Consider the following 7459-nt stretch of genomic DNA (forward strand, 5'->3'; position numbering starts at 1 on the left):
TGGAGTCCAGTAATCTTCATTCACAAGATAATTTATCATTTAAAATTACGTAGTTAAAAAAAATGCTGGGGTGCCTGAGTGGCTCAGTTGATTAAACGTCCTGCTCTTGATTTTGGCTCAGGTCATGATCTCACAGTTCTTGGGACCAAGCCCTGAGCCGCACTGACAGCATGGAACCTGCTTAGGATTTTCCCTCTTTGCCCCTCCCCTACTCCCCCCCCCCCCCCCCCCAAAATAAATAAACATTTTTAAATTTTTTTATTAAAATTTTTTTTTAAATGTTTATTTATTTTTGAAAGAGAGAGAGTCAGCACGGAGCCCGACGCGGGGCTCGAACTCAGGCACTGCGAGATCATGACCTGAGCCGAAGCTGGACGCTTAACCAACCGAGCCACCCAGGTGCCCCAATAAATATTTTCTTTAAATGCTGAAAAAGGGGTGGCTGGGTGGCTCAGTCTGACTCTAATCTCAGCTTAGGTCGTGGTCTCCTCATTCTTGGATTCGAGCCCCACGTCAGGCTCTGCGCTCACAGCAGAGAGCCTGCTTGGGATTCTCTCTCTCCTTCTCTCTCTCTGCCCCTCTCCCACTCATGCACGTGCACTCTCTCTTTTAAAATAAATATATATATTTTTTTAATTAAAATAAGGGGCGCCTGGGTGGCGCAGTCGTTTAAGCGTCCGACTTCGGCTCAGGTCATGATCTTGCGGTCTGTGAGTTCGAGCCCCGCGTCGGGCTCTGGGCTGACCGCTCAGAGCCTGGAGCCTGTTTCAGATTCTGTGCCTCCCTCTCTCTCTGACCCTCCCCCGTTCATGCTCTGTCTCTCTCTGTCTCAAAAATAAATAAAAACGTTAAAAAAATTTTTTTAAATTAAAATAAAAAAGGCTGGAAAGGAATGAACTCAATGTGTATGCAGCTTAAGACCTAGAAAAAGGACAAAATAAAGAAAAGTAAAAGAAAATTAATAAAAAGAAGGCAAATTCATGAAATAGAAAAGAAATAAAAAGCAGCGAAGGGAGCGAATTAAAACTGGCTCTTTGCAAATATTTTGTAAAGTCCAAAATCACTAGCGAGCCTAATTAAGAAAAACAGGTGTGGCGCTTTTAGACACAGATACAGATCGTGAGAAAGGAGATTTAACTGTAGGTGCAGATGGGGCTAAAGGAATTTAAAGATGAGATTATGACAGCAAACCCACGGGAGGATGACACTCTATCAAAAATAGAAATTACCAAAATTGACTCAAGAAGTAGAAAAGCTGCGCAGACTAATAAACAAAGAAAAGATTTAAAAGGCTATTAAAGAGCGACCAGTGAAACAAGGCATAGGTCCCTCTCCCTCCCTCTCAACTTTCTACCTTTATTTGTATGTTGGCCCCACACCCTCGTGTTACACGGTGTCTTTGTGACCAATGAGAGACCCACTGGCAATTTCACTGACAGCCTATACCTCATCCCCTTGTGACACCAGAAAGAGTACCAGCCATGCTGTGAAGTATAATAGTGACAATAATAACAGTAATAAAACCTCCTGTCTGATCGCCCAGCTTGAACTACAGCATCGATCAATCACAGGACTGGCCTGTGAATCACGACCCCCCTCCCCCCCCATGGCTGTGGTGTTGGGGCACCATGACAGCTCCACCCAGCTCACACGGGCCTGGGGGGGGGGGCAGTTCCCAAGAAGCCATAGCCAGTGGAGGACCACAGTCCACTGTAGCAGTCTAGCACTTTCAGACAATGAAACAGGAAGCAACCAAGTAGAGCATGCAATAGATCGGAGACTGGCGTAACGAATGGTGACCTCGAGTCAGACAAAGCCACGTGATGTGGCTAAAATTTAACTAGGTGCTACCCCAGATAGTATTCACTCCACAGTTAACATCTGTGGGGCACCAGCCTTGCTCCAGACACTGCTCTACGAATCAGTAAAGAACAAAAGAGACAGAGTATCTGAGAACACCTGTCCTCGTGGAGCTTGGGTTCTGTCCTTCGAGCTGGGTGACCCTAAAAGCACGACGGAATTTAAGAGCCTATCCGGCTCAAAAGTCTTTACTGTAAAATGGAGAAACATGTTTACGTATCTTAAGAGATAAAGAAATGCAAAATCCATCCCCCCCTTGGGTGGGAGTGCAGCCTTCTCTGAAAGAGAATTAGATAATATGAGTAACTGGAACCCAGAGCATAGCCTACAGGTTCTAGGTTACAGAGAGGCAGTCTAGAAGAGTGATTAAGCACATGCATTCTCAGTCCAAATCCCAGTTCCACCACTCACTGGCGAGGTGATCCGAGACAAGTTCCTTATCTTCCCTGTGCCTCAGCCTCCTCATCTGTTGGACGGAAATGAAAATTGTGTTGGGGCACCTGGGTGGCTCAGTAGGTTAAGCATCTGACTCTTGGTTTTGGCTCAGGTCATGATCTCAAGGCTGGTGAGTTCAAGCCCCGAGATGGGCTCTGTGCTGACAGGGCAGAGCCTGCTTGGGATTCTCTCTCTCTCCCTCTCTCTCTCTCTGTCCCTTCCTCACTGCTTTCTCTCACTCTCAGAATAAATAAATAAACTTAAATTTTTTAAAATAACTAAATAAATAAACTTTTAAAAAAATTGTACTCTTCTGATGTGACTGCTCATATAAAAAATATTTAATGGGGGGCCTACCAAATGCCAGGCATTATTGTAGGCATTTAGGAGAGAGACGTCAGGGAATAAAACCAAAGTCCTGGCCTCTAGCAGGAGAGATAAACAATAAACACAATAGGTAAGTAAATGATACGTCTTTTCTCCAGAGATGGTTAAGTGCTGTGGGAATAAAAAGCAGAGTACGGGGAAGGGAACAGAGGAGGTGGGGGGGGGGGGTGGCTGGCTGCCATATTGGTAGGGTGGTTGGAGTTGGCCTCCTAGAAATGGTGAGATTCAAGCGAGGACCTGAAGGAGGCGAAAGAGTGAGGGGAAGCAGGTATCCGGGGAAAGAGCTTTCCAGGCCCAGGGAGTAACTGCTATAAGGAACTTGCATGGGATGTTGGGGGAACAGGAGGCCAGTGTGGCTGGAGCTGACGAGGAGGGAAAGGAGTAGGACAAGGAATCAGATCGCAAAGCCCTGGAGGCCACGGCAAGGATTTTGGCTTTTATTCTCAATGAAATGGGAGTCATTGAAGGTTTTGAACAGCACAAAGACAAGATCTGATCCACATTTTAAAAAGTTCCCTCTTGGGGCGCCTGGGTGGCTCAGTCGGTTAAGTGTCCAACTCTTGATTTTGGCTCAGGTCATGATCTCACGGTTCGTGAGCTGGACCGGGCTCTTTGCTGACAGCATTGAGCCTGCTTGGGATTCTCTCTCCCTCTGTCTCTGCCCCTCCCTATCTCTCTCTCTCTCTCTCTCTCTCTCTCTCTCTCTCAAAACAAATAAATAAGCTTAAAAAAAAAATAAAAGGATCCCTTTGGATACTATGCTGAGAGTAGATGTAAATGGACAAGGCAGAAGGGACATCAGTTAGGAAGCTACCGTAATAATCCAAGTAAGACTCAGACAAGGGTGATAGCCGCTGAGGTGGTAACAAAAGCCAAATTCTGGATGCAGCTTTACGGCAGAGCCAACGGAATTTTGCACTTGGAATATGAGATGTAAGACAGAGAAAAACCCACAGATTTTGGTCTGAGCACCTGGAAGGATGCTCATCAACTGAGGTGCAGACTTGGTGAGCAGGTGATTCAACCCCCCGGTGAGCAGACTTGGGGGTGGGTGGAAGATCGGGGATTCCGCTGTGAATATGTTTGACTTGAGATGTCTACGCGACATGCCAATGGAGATGTTGAGCAGGTGGTTGGATACGTGAGCATGGAATTGAAAAGAGAGTTTTGGACTGATGATGTAAACTTGGGAAGGAGGGGCGCACAGATAAGTGTATAAAGACCACGGGATGGGACGAGAGTGGAGCGCCAAGGGGGTGAGGGGGCATAGGGAGGAGACAAGCAGCATGTCCAACATGAAGAGAGAACACAGAAGAGCAGAGAGAAGAACCACAGAGCAGTCAGAGGTGGGATGGCAGGGAGTTAGGAGGAAACCCCAGAAGGAATTACATCCTGGCCCCGGACATGGTTTCTCCAGGAAGAGAGTCATTAGCGGTCAGGCACTGCTGATGATCAGGTAAGATGAACCAAGGTGACTTAGTGGGCGTGCTGGGGGTGGAGGGGGGCAGGGGAGAGGGACAACAATGCCTTTGAGGAGTTTTGCGGCAAAGGTGAGCGTTTAAAAAAAAAATACACTTATTTATTTACTTATTTTTGAGAGAGAGGGAGATCACGAGTGAGGGAGGGACAGAGACAGAGAGAGAGGGGGAGAGAGAGAGAACCCCAAGCACTGTCAGTGCGGAGCCTGACTCGGGGCTTGAACTCACAAACCATGAGATCATGCGTGACCCGAGCCAAAATCAAGAGCTGGACGTTTAACTGAGTCACCCAGGTGCCCCAAGCTGAGCCTTTTTTTTAACGGGCTGATAGCTAGCAAGGAAAATCTAGCAAAAAAAAAAAAAAAAAAAAAAAAAGTGGGAGAGACCACGTGTTTGCTGTGTAACAGGTCACTGGCTGAGATAGGGAGGTGTTGGGAGGTTGAGAAGTGGGCAGCATGTAGAAAATATAGTCACTTAAAAACATGTGAGCTTGAAGGGTCTCATGGCATACAGTGTGGCTGCCAGGCAGCCCTCAGGGCTCACTTGAAGTTTGTGGTCAAGAGTTGGGACAATTAAATAAGCTAATACATAATATCTGAAAAAGCACTTAGAACAGAGTCTGGCATATAGAAAATGCTCTCTTAGTGTTAGCTATTATTATTTTAAATTAAGTATAGAAAGGCCCAAGAGAATCAAAACTTCAGCATTAGAAATGTTGTGATAAGAAGTCTGGGGCGCCTGGGTGGCTCAGGCATTTTAGCGTCTGACTCGTGATTTGGGCTCAGGTCATGATCTCATGGTTTGTGCCTGTGTCCGGGCTCTGCACTGACGGCATGGAGCCTGCTTGGAATCCCTGCTCTCCCTCCCTTTCTCTGTCCTTCCCCTTCTCGTACTCTGTCTCTCTCCCCCTCCTTCTCAAAAGAAATAAATAAGCTTAAAAAAAAGAGAAGTCTCCTAATATTTGGTATCTTATGTAGTTGTAATATTTAAGAGCATTTGGTCGATTAGAATGACTACTGTGTGACTCCAATTTCAATGTGTAATTGAAAAAAATTAAATGAAGTAATTAGAAAAATATTATTTTAATGTAAAAGAGGGGACACCTGGGTGGCTCAGTCAGTTAAGCATCCAACACCGGGAAAGGTCATGATCTCACAGCTCGAGGGTCCAAGCCCCCCATCAGGCTCTGCACTGACAGTGCGAACCTACTTTGGATTCTCTGTCTCCCTCTCTCTCTCTGCCCCTCCCCCACGCACACTCATTCTCTCTCTCTCCCCCAAATAAATAAATAAACATTAAAAAAAAAAAGATTCTCTCTCTCTCCCTCTGACCCCTCCCCCTCTCTCAAAAAAATAAATTAAAAAAAATGTGTAATTGAGACTTCTGATTGCAAGTTGAAATCTTACTAAAGTAATGCATAATATTGGAACATCTAAGTGAGTTTTGGGCTCACTGTGTTTATTAATTTCTTATATTGATAGGAATTATGTTGTTCTTAGCAAGATTCTGTTTAAGTGAGAAAATCTAAATACTTAAAAAGAAATCAAATATATTTAAATGTATTCGTGCAGGTTTACAATGTGAAGGTGTTTAACTGAGTTTGGAAATAGGACCAAACATTTAAAGTCTCCTTAAAAATTACTCTGAAGATGCATTAGGCTTATAAATAGAACAACAAGATTTGTAAGTTGAACATAAAAGCCTAAGAAGAACTAAGGTTTTGGGATTTGTAATTTTAATAAATTGACTCCATTTTTAAAACCGAAAATAAACCTTAATAGTCTTCTCTGCAGACAGAAAGAATCCTCAAGGGCACCAAAGGACAGAACCAAAGAACTCCAGGGACAGCTGCTTCTTGTGGGAGAAGCAATCAGAACCCGGAACAAGCTATGTTGCTGGGAGGGGCATGTTGGGGGCTGGGCGCCGGGAGTGGGCACAGTGTGAGGCTGGGGGAGTAGTGTTGGGAATGGTGACTGGATAGAGGGAGGAGGTGGTCAGCCAGCTGGGGTGGGACTTGAGAGTGAAAGACTGTGTCTTCAAAGCAGCTGGAAGGTGTGGGTAAGACACGACAGAGGAAAAGGAGGCAGCTTCAGTCGGGAGTGCCCTTCACTGAACTGCCTTTCACGCTGTTCAGGACCCACCAGGGAAAATGTGAATTGCTTTTTACTTTGGTCACTGAACAGTCTTTCTTCCAACACAATCCCAAGCCAGAGGGACCATGTGAGGCCTTGGTTTAGGAGAATGTGGGGTGTCCAGGAGGCAAGCTGACAGTTGAGAAGGTCCCTGCAGCTCTGTCCTGGCAAAGGGCAGGAAATCTGGAAGGCATATGGAGTGTGGGTGGTAGGAAGGGGGTGCTGCTCTGGGCAGAGATCATTTCTGAGGCTTTTCCTCAGCGTGAAAGGAGCCACCCTCAGGACTGCTCTTCTCTTTCTGCCTGATTCCTGTCCACCAAGTAGCCTGTGGTTTGTTTTGTTACATTCTGTTTTTCAACTCCTGTCTATTTAGTGTTTACTCTGTGCCAGGCATTGTTCTCCGTTCTATACACAATCATTCTGTTAAATTCTCCTAAGAACTCAAGGTGGGGGTGGGTGTCCAGGGTCAGTCGGCTGGTTACTCCAGCCCTAGAGTCCAACTCAACCACGATTCTACACTGCCTTTCACTGGCAAAGTTTGCTTCCCAGAGACCTTGCTATCAGGCTTAACGATTTCAGTCCTAGCAGATTTCAGTCTCCTCAGGTATAACATGAGAATAATGCAGCCTACATATTGGGCAGTTACATCAAGTGACAGGAACAACTTGATAAAGAAGGAAATAGTTTCTTTAGGAAGACCCTGTTCCCTAAACCCAAGGGTAGTGCAGGAAAGGAAAAGAAGAGACCAACCTCACTCATTCTATTGATGCAAAACTCCTGAATAAAATCATGGCAGAATATGAAACGTGATATTTCTTGTGCAACTGGGTTTAGTTATAGACTGAGTTCATACTCTTTAAAAAATATTGGCAAAACAGGTCATGATCCCAGGGTCATGGAATCGAACCCTGGGTCAGGCTCCATGCTGAGCATGAAGCCTGCTTAAGATTCTTTCTCTCTCCCTCTGCCCTTCTCCCCTACTCTCTCTCTCTGTCTCAAATAAAAACAACATTTTTTAAAGATAAGCAAAGTGAGCCTAATAGTGTTTTAGGAAAGAAAGATGCCTTGATCAAGTGGTATTTATTATAGGAATGTTAAAACAGTTCAATATTAATAAATCTATTAATATAATTTATTATAGGAAATAGACTACAATAATCATTTAAA

The sequence above is a fragment of the Herpailurus yagouaroundi genome, unplaced genomic scaffold, assembly GCF_014898765.1.
Source record: "Herpailurus yagouaroundi ecotype Mexico unplaced genomic scaffold, PumYag 77, whole genome shotgun sequence".
Classification (NCBI taxonomy): domain Eukaryota; kingdom Metazoa; phylum Chordata; class Mammalia; order Carnivora; family Felidae; genus Herpailurus; species Herpailurus yagouaroundi.